Here is a 10,033-nt window from a genome sequence, read left to right as displayed (position 1 = left end):
AGTTTGTTACAGGAAGTGGCCAAAAGGGAACCCTACTACACTGTTGGTGGGAGTGCAAACTTGTTCAACCACTCTGGAAAGCAGTATGGAGGTTCCTCCAAAGGGTAACCATAGAGCTCCCCTATGACACAGCAGCCCCACTTTTGGGCACTTACCCAAAAGATTACATGCAAGTCCACACTAAACCCACCAGCACAACTATGTTCATCGCAACACAATTTGTCATTGCTAAAATAAGAAACCAATACAGATGATCCTCAGTAGATGAATGGATCAAGAAAATATGGTACATATACACAATGGAATTCTGTGCCTCTATCAGAAAGAATGACATTGCCCCACTGGTAAGGAAATGGAAGGATGTGGAAAAAAATCATACTAAGTGAAGTGAGCCAGACCCAAAGAAACATAGACTCTATGGTTTCCCTCATTGGGAATAATTAGTACATGTCTAGGATAATCCTAGCAGAAGGTCACAATAGCTCAATAGTTATGTACATGTGAACACATAAGATGATGCTAAGCAAAATGAACTCCAGTTATGGAAATAAGTGGTTTATCATTGTTGTTATTTAAAGCATACCATGTGAAAACGTGCCCTTTTCTTTTGTCTTTCTTCCCCATGGTTTTACCTCTGATGTCACTGTAACTGTTGGTAGTACCCTGGATATTGTTTATATGTGTATTAGAACTAGGGAAGGGATGGGGAATATTAAAATGGAGGACAAAGGATAAAGGACAAATGCAACAGTAATACTTACAAAACTATATGCTGTAAACCAACTGTACAACTCATGGAGGAGAGGGAATTGGGGAGGGGGCAGGCCGGGAAAAATGAGGGAGGAAGTAACAAGTTGGATAAGAACTGTATGCACTGCCTTACATACGAAACTGCAACCCCTCTGTACATCACCTTTACAATAAATGATTTTTTTTAAAGAGAAGTGCATAGCAATGGTCAGTGTATAAACTCTGATCTCATTCACTTCTTTCAACAGTATCTAATGTCTGACTTCTCTGTGGCTTCGTCACTCCTCTGTTTTCTTTGATGTTGAAAAAGGGAATGAGTGGAACACTAATGTCTGGGACAATCCAATCACTTACACCAGGGAAATTAGACAATTGTATTGGAGGCAGGGCTTTGTTTTTCTGTCCTGCTAATAGTTTTGGAAGTCCAGCTGCATTCACCAGTGAAGGGACAAAAGATTGTTAAGCACTGGCCCAGGCATCACTTGGCTCTCATAAAGAAGCAGTCATGACTCAGGTCACTTGGCTTCCCATGATTATAATAGGGCTTAGAAGTAAAGGCATCAGTCACTCACTGGGCTTCACTTTCTTCAGGTTTGAAAGGTCATTAGAAAGCAAAACAAGCCAGCACAGGGAATTATACCTGTAACCTGCCAGTCAAGAGGCTGAGATTGGGAGGATCTCCACTTGACGCTAGCCCAAGTAAAACGTTCTTCTGGCTTCTATCTCAACAGAAAATATTGGTTTGATGGCACAGGTTTGTCATACCATCTACACAGAAAGCTTCAATAGAGGATTCCAGTACAGGACAGCCCAGGCAAAAGGAAAGACTTTATTCAAGTGTGTGTGTGTGTGTGTGTGTGTGTGTGTGTGAGAGAGAGAGAGAGAGAGAGAGAGAGAGAGAGACAGAGAGAGAGAGACAGAGAGAGAGAGAGAGCGCGCGCAAAAAGTGCTGAAGGTGTGGCTCAAGTGGTAGAATGCCTGCCTAGACAGTGTAAACCCTAGGTTCAAACCTCAGTACTGCCAACAAGCAAACAAATAAATATAAAATCTTTTTCAGAAAAGATTAAAAGAGATAACTCTCACAAACCTGGACACTGGGCTGAGAATGTAGCTTAGTGGTAAAATGTTTGCCCAGAATGCATGAAGCCCTGAGTTAGATTCTGCAATACCACATAAACAGAAAAAGCCACAAGCTGAGCTGTGGCTCAAGTGGTAAAGCCCTAGCCTTGAGCAAAAGAAGCTCAGGGACAGTGCCCAGGCCCTGAGGCCAAGCCCTAGGACTGGCATAAAAAGAAATAATAAGAAGAAAAAATATCCTGGACATAGCCTGGGAGTGAACATATCTGAAACTGTTAAGTCAAAAAAATCAGAAATTCCGTAAGAATTAGTTGACAGAGAATGGCATAGGGTCTTGTGAGTTGTAGTCCAAATCACTAGAAAACAGGAAAACCTTCTCATACAAGTTTTCTGTCAGGAACAACTAATACTGATAGCTCTCTTGTTCTTTTTGGTCATTGAATATCAAGACAAAATTTTAAATGTACATTTAGAGAATAGGGAGCTTGGAAGTCTTATTTTAAAGTTAAATTTAGGTTATAAGTAAGTCTGCTAAACTCTGCCAGTCTGATATGATTTTTGTGCACACATATGTTTGTTGGTGTTGGTGTGCATGTCCTCAGGGGCTGGGTACTGTCCCAGAGCTTATTGGCTAGAGGCTAGTGATCTACCACTGGACCTACAAGCAGCCCCGCTTCCAGCTTTTAGTATTCAATTGGAGATAAGAATCTCGGGGACTTTCTTACCTGGGCTGGCTTCAAACTGCAACCATCAGATCTCAACCTTCTGAGTAGCTAGGATTACGCACGGATGCCTACCTGAATTTATGAGTTTTATCTAATAAGAGAAAAACAGCAAGCTCTATAAAAGACAGAAGTGAGTTCTGTGCTGTTTCTGGAACATCATAGGTGTTCGATAAATGTATTCACTAAATGAGTAAATAAATGAATGCTAAGAAAAGCCTGTGAAATAATTGCTTTGACTATGTTTTGGAATGTTTTCCCAATGAGAAAAAATAAAATTACTGCTATATTAGGCTGTTTTCCAGTTCTATGATATAATTTTCTCTTAAATGTTAACATGCCTGGGAAAGCAGAGCCTGGTAAATCTACAGAGTAGAAAGATAAAAGTTGGACTTATTGTTGAGACAGTATGTTGCATTCTTACTTAAGTCTGTTTCACTACAATTTGCAGCTAAAAGCATCATAATTGATCCCAAATCAATGCATTTATTTCCAATGGGGAATGTTCTTCCCAATAACCATAATGCATCTGTCTCTTCCTGTAGATACTTGCACCTCTACTGGAAGACCTAGAAAACCAGATTAATCATCACAGCCCCCCCAGGGAACTTCTGCCTTTAAAAAGGAATGACATGGGTTTTCAGAACTTTTCATTAAAAATTTAAAAATACTGCTCAAGTATTGCTTGAAAAGAAGCTCTACTTTCTAATGGCTGGGAAATTTAAGATTCTGTATAGAAAGACATTTTTTTTTTCTTCATGGAGAATGGTAAACACTACATGTTCTTTTCTTCTTCTTTGTTTCTCTTTGTGTAAATCACAGTGTCCAGATGAATTATAGCAATGGACTCTTAAAACGATACTACATGAAAATTTCAATGTTCTAGTAGCTAAGTATAAAACTCAAAAGCAGTAAGTGAATATGAAGTTAATGATGTGTTTTATTTAGGCCAATATGCCTAAAAAATCATTTCCACATGTAGTCGATATGAAAATATTTCCTGAGTTATTTCACAATCCAATTCTGTACTAACTCTGTAAAATCTTAAGTGTGTTTTATACTTCTAGCATTCCTCAATGTTGATTATTTACCAGCCACATGCCAGGTGTTCAATTGATAGTGCAATGGCAGCTGTACACCTATGTCCTTTACCTCAGTTGTAGCATAAAACATCTAGACATCTAATACTTAAAATTAATTGATTATATAACTATAACATCTTGCTCTTTTAGTGCTCTTTAGACTACTGTCATACTATCCCTAGGTTTCATTTAATGAAATCTTTTTTAAATTATATTTTTTTATTCTCTTTAAGTAGTTGTAAATATAACAAATCAATTTGTAAGTTCAATGCATCTCAATCAACGTCACTGCCTTCATCAATGCCCCCATACCAACCAATCCAACATCTCTCTTCAATTTTTCTTAATTTTATAATATTATGAACTTTTTCTTCTCCCCTCCTCTCTTCATTTGCCTGCCCTCCCTCTCTTGGACCACCCCCCACCCTCTGCTTCCATACCATTTGAACTCACCCTTTCAAATGCCATTTGTGTACATTTAATTCAGTTAATACATTTGTATGTGTAAATATAACCTCATAAGTGTTTACTTGTATGTCTATAATATATCTAACTTCCATGTATGATAAAAACAAACAAACAAACATGTGATGTGACCACTGTGTCTCTGAGCCTGACTTACTTCACTTAACATTAACTTTTCTAGGTCTATCCATTTGTTTTGATTTAATGCAAACTTGAGCATCACAGTTTTTGTTTTTTTTGTTGTTGCTGTTGCCAGTCCTGGCCTTGGACTCAGGGCCTGAGCACTGTCCTTGGCTTCTTTTTGCTCAAGGCTAGCACTCTGCCACTTGAGCCACAGCGCCACTTCTGGCCGTTTTCTGTATATGTGGTGCTCGGGAATCGAACCCAGTGCTCCATGTATACGAGGCAAGCACTCATTCCCAGCCCCTGAACATCACAGTTTTTAAATACTGAGTTTCAAGCTAGTCATTTTTGGGGAGAGAGGAGTAATAAAGAGGTTTAAACTCAAGGCCTTGCACTTGCCACCTAGGCCCTGTGTCACTTATTCAATCTCCAACTTTTTTGGTGTAGTATTTTCCAGATAGGGCATGGGATTATAGATGTAACCATTATGCCTGACTTGCATGCCACTCTTAGTAGGAATAAAGAATTTTTTTTATTGCTTTTTATTGAATGTCATTTTCCTATCTATTAGATGTAGCTATTATAATACATCCTATGAACCCTTTTCTTTTTTAATTAAGCTATACATTAGGCAATAAGCACATTGGACCATTGGACATCTGTTTATTTCTTATAAATTAAATAATTAATATAAAAAATACCCAACCAAAAGTACATGTTTCCTAGTTTCCCTTTGAGTCAAGAAGTATACTATATATGATGAGTTGAGATATAATTATCTTAAGAAAATGATTATGTACAGACTAGTGTGAAGTTACCATGGATTTTCATCCCAGAAAGAGTTAGCAACACTGGACATATTATTAGCCTCTAACTTGTAGGATGGCCATCATAACATTTATCCCAGTTCACCATCTTCTTTTCTCCACAAGTAAGGGAACCTTAGAAGTTATTTAGAGACAGATGCCCAAAATGACAACTGACATCTCTGGACTCCTTACAGTTTGGTATATTTATATAGTTAGTTTCTGGACACTTTTATATAGGTGCTGTCTAAAACTTCTGAGAAATATCATTAGAAAAGAAGGAGGGATTTCAGTTTTCTTCTTTGTTTTCTTTTATAATGGCCAAAATTGACATGATTGGTAAAGCTGCGGCAGTCATTGTGAGCCACAAAATGTAAACAGCATGTGGAGACAAGACAAGCTTAAGGCCTGGACTCTTCCTGATCACAGAAACTCAATGAAAGCCCTAGACTATTTAAAGAGGCCTTTAGAAAAGAAAGAAATGTATTTACAATGTCTGAACTATTGCTGGTATTTATTTTGTGTAAACTTGCTACTGACGGTAATGCATACTCAATCCACAGAACAGTATGGAGACAATTGTTACATCACAGTTGTAACTACTTTCAACGTCCCATGTGTATCTGTAGCTTCTATTATTGATGATGTTCTTTGTACCACCTTCCTGTGGTTGTACCTACACTATCTCTGGAATCTTATCTGAGTATATTGGAAACCATGTATACTGGTATTGGAACTAGGAAATTGAAAGGGAATACCAAAATTGAGAGACACAGGGTAAAAAAAGACAAACAACTACAAAAGCAATACTTGCAAAACTGTTTGGTGTAAGTGAACTGAACACCTCAGGGGGGGAAAGGGAAAGGGGGAGAGGGGAGGGGGGTATGAGGGACAAGGTAACAAACAGTACAAGAAATGTATCCAATGCCTAATGTATGAAACTGTAACCTCTCTGTACATCAGTTTGATAATAAAAACTTGAATAAAAAATAATAATAATAATAAAAAGAATATGAAGAGAGCAGCAATACGGTATCTGCTACATTGAGGTTGTTTAAAATAGGACTGCTATATTTACCAGATAAAATAAAAAGGCCATTGTGAGAATCAAATAAAAACTAAAAGTAAGTGTGCTATTGAATCTGAAAAATCTCTATATAAATATTGGTCATAATTATCATCATCACTATTATCATTGTTATCACAAAGAGTTAGCTTTCGGTATACTCTACTTGAGTCTATTCAAGTCAACTAAATATATAGTTTTCAATGTTGTTTTTTTGTTTGTTGGTTGATGGGCCTGAGCCTTGAATGCAGGGCCTGGGAGCTGTCCCTGGGCTTCCTTGTGCTCAAAGCTAGCATGCTACCACCGGAGCTACAGTGTCAATTATCATCATCTCTATTATCATTGTTATTACAAAGAGTTAGCTAACTGTCAGTATACTCTACTTGAGTCTATTCAAGTCAACTAAATATACAGATTTCAATGTTTGGGTTTTTTTGTTTGTTTGTTGATGGCCCTGAGCCTTGAATGCAGGGCCTGGGAGCTGTCCCTGGACCTCCTTGTGCTCAAGGCTAGCATGCTACCACTGGAACTACAGTGTCACTTCCAGCTTTTTGTAAGTAGTTTATTGGAGATAAGAGTCTCACAGACTGTTTCTGCCACAATTGGCTTCAAACCACAACCCTCAGATCTCAGCCTCCTGAGTAGCTAAGATTACAGGTGTGAGCCACTTGCACCCAAATGTGGAAAAGTTTTATATCCAACTAACCACCAGAAAACTAGAAGTGGAGCTGTGGCTCATAGTGGTAGACAACTAGTCATGAGAGTAAATTCTCAGGGGCAGTGCCCAGGACCTGAGTTCAAATTCCACAACTGACAAAATAAAGTTATCTATTATCCAACTCAGTATAATACTTCTAGTTAATATAGGTCTCAATTATAAAGCTTGAGTAAGAGTCTACCCCTTCTATCTCTTTTTTATCTCATTGCCTAGAATTAATTTCAGTAAAAACCTAGTATACAATTCCTTGTACATAAAAAACTCATATAGTGGATTAGATATACATTTTTCTCAAGTTTTGAACACTTAAAAGTGAGAAAGAAAAAAGAAATCATTCTTATAAGAAATTAGTTATGAGACTAAAGAAACTCTTATTCTACAATGTTTTAGTATTTTTCCAAATTAAAATGTATCTATCAATGCCAATGTTCATCCATTTAACTTTTACACATCCTAGAAAGCTATGGTTAGAAGCAATGAACTAGCACCTACAGCCCAATTTCAAAATTATCCTGTAATATGAATAGAAAGTATGGCAGGCAATAAGATCTATTGTATAACACTACTAAGGTGCATTAAAATATGCATGCATATCATTAGTTCACATACTTCTCAGTGATATTTACATAGTTAATAACTTGAACCCCACTTTTTAGGATGGCTGAAGGTAAGACAAGGGAAATGAGTCTGAAGTTAGAAATCAGTTGAGGAAAATATACCCAGTTATTTGAAGAAAAAGAAGATCATTGACCAGATTAACAAGGAATACACTGTGAACTACAGGTTATGATCTCAGCAATCAGTATTTGAGATTCCCCAAAAGACAACTAAAACTGATATGGAATAGTTTTATTGTTATGGGCTAACCAGCTTATGATGGTCTGAAAAATTTAAGCTAATATGTAACTCAACATTTCATTGGGAAAAGGAACTAACTCCAGGAAAGTAAACTGTCAAATAATGAGAGGAATTTGGGGATTTTTTTTTTCTTTTAGAAGTACAAAGGATAAATTCTTAGACTTGACCATGTGGGCAGGGGGTGGGGGGATGGAAGATGGTTTGACAAGGTTCCATATTATATTTTTTAATGGAAGATATGATATTTTGCCAAGTCATTCTATCTGATGTGATTGATTGTTAGTAAATATATTTTTCAGATTGTCTGTTTTACCAGCCTCATACTCACTCTAGCTGATGAACACAAATACTCCTATCTACATAGACACCTTGTTCTGAAAGCAGAAAATTCGACTTTTATTGTTATTTATTATGGTAGTCAACCTGACTTTCCAAGGAAGAAATTCCCAGGAATAGCTGATACATTTTTTTCTGCTCCTTTAAATATCACATTTTTAGACATGGGGTTCAGAATATATGTTCAGTCCAGAGTTGTAAAATTTACTTATAAATTTAGAAGTTCAAAATACATTAGAAACAAAAGAAAGCACACCAAACAAGCAAGAGAATATGGGATAAATACGTTTACACTAAATACATTTTTTACCTATGATTTGAGAATACATGCTTTATGATAAATGTTATGATTTGGTTGAGAATGATATTTAGCCTATTGAGTATCAGATAAATAACTGTGAATTATGAACAAGAGGGAAATAGGGTGAATAACAAATTATTCCACTAAATATTGAGAATCATGGGGTATTTTATGTTATCATTCAACATAAAGACTTCTTTTTAATTTACTCACACTTTAACTTTTAGGCATATTCTCTAGCCTATATAAAGATAGAAATTAATTATATACCTTTAGGCAGAGACAGTCTGGGTATTATCAATATGTTTGACATAGTATGTCTAGAAGGGCCATTGAAGCATAAGGACTTGGTTGTTGTACAAATAGTCCTGGACTTCCACATGCTTACAAACACCAATCTGTCTTTCACTGGTGACTTCCCTTTCTGACAACTTATTTTTTCCCCACTGTTATGCCCATCTTTGGCCATCCTCACACATCTTTCTTCTTACAGCAAACAGGTTTGACAACCATGTATTCCTCCTTATTACAGGATATGTATTTACCTCAAAGTACCAAGAGAGCTCTTAAATCTTTGTGTTATGCAGAAGAAGCAACTCTTTCAATTGAAAACAATTTTAAATTAGATTGTCAAGGTTTTAATTAAGATTTTTCTCTCTTGTCCAACACCAATGGCTCACACTTGTAGTCCTAACTACTCAGGAGGCTGAGATCTTAGGATCACAGTTAGAAGCTAGCCCAGGCAGAAAGTCTGTGTGACTCTTGCCTTCAATTAACTAGCAAAAAGCCAGAAGTGAAGCTGGGGCTCAAGTGGTAGAGAATAAGTTTTGAGTGAAAAAGCTAAAGGACAGCATTCAGGCCATGAGTTCAAGCTTCAGTACTAGCATACTGAAACAAAACAAAACAATCAGGATTTTCCTCTCAAATAAATACATGTATCTATTTCATTCTGCAAGGCCATCAACCAAAAGCAACGGACAGGGCTGGGAAGGTAGCTTAATGATAGAGTGTTTGCCTGGCATGCGTGAAGCCCTGGGTTCTATTCCTCAGCATCACATAAACAGAAAAAGCCAGAAGGGGTGCTGTGGGTCAAGTGGTAGAGTGCCAGACTTAAGCAAAAGAAGCCAGAGACAGTGCTTAGGCCCTGAGTTCAAGTTCCAGGGCTGAAAAAAAAACTAAAAACAAACAAACAAACAAAAAACCGCCCCAGACAGAATTTTACTGGTACTTCCATTTTCAGTTCCTGAATTTTATGCTCAGTTCAAAGTATTCCTTTTTCTTTTCTTCTGCTAACTGAAAAATTTTCAGAAGTCTAAATTTGAATTTTGCTGTGTCTCATTATAGCAATGAGAAAAATTAGCATGAGAAGGCACAAACATTACATCATCTGAAGTGGTGGAAGTGAAACTCTCCTGCCTTTTTTTCCTCACCAGGCTCTACTCAAAGCCTAGTGAGTGGAGGTAGGTCTTGGCATTTAGCAGTCGAGTTGTAGCAAATGTACAGCAAGTGCATTGGAAGCACTTAGCATAATTGTTGGTACCTGAAGCATGACTTCCAAACATCAGTCCTTTGGAAAGCAAATGAAGTTCTTTATTTGCAGTAGGTCCTATTATATTAAGAGTGCTACTTTCCTCACCTTAATGCTTCAAATTACATTCTTTAGTAAACACTGGTATCTCCGTTTGGAAATGAAAAAAGAACATTGAGCCTGCCTGAAAAAAAGCATATA

This window comes from Perognathus longimembris, chromosome 4 (assembly GCF_023159225.1).
Source record: "Perognathus longimembris pacificus isolate PPM17 chromosome 4, ASM2315922v1, whole genome shotgun sequence".
In the NCBI taxonomy this organism is placed as follows: Eukaryota; Metazoa; Chordata; class Mammalia; order Rodentia; family Heteromyidae; genus Perognathus; species Perognathus longimembris.
Note: the sequence above shows the minus strand (reverse complement) of the source record.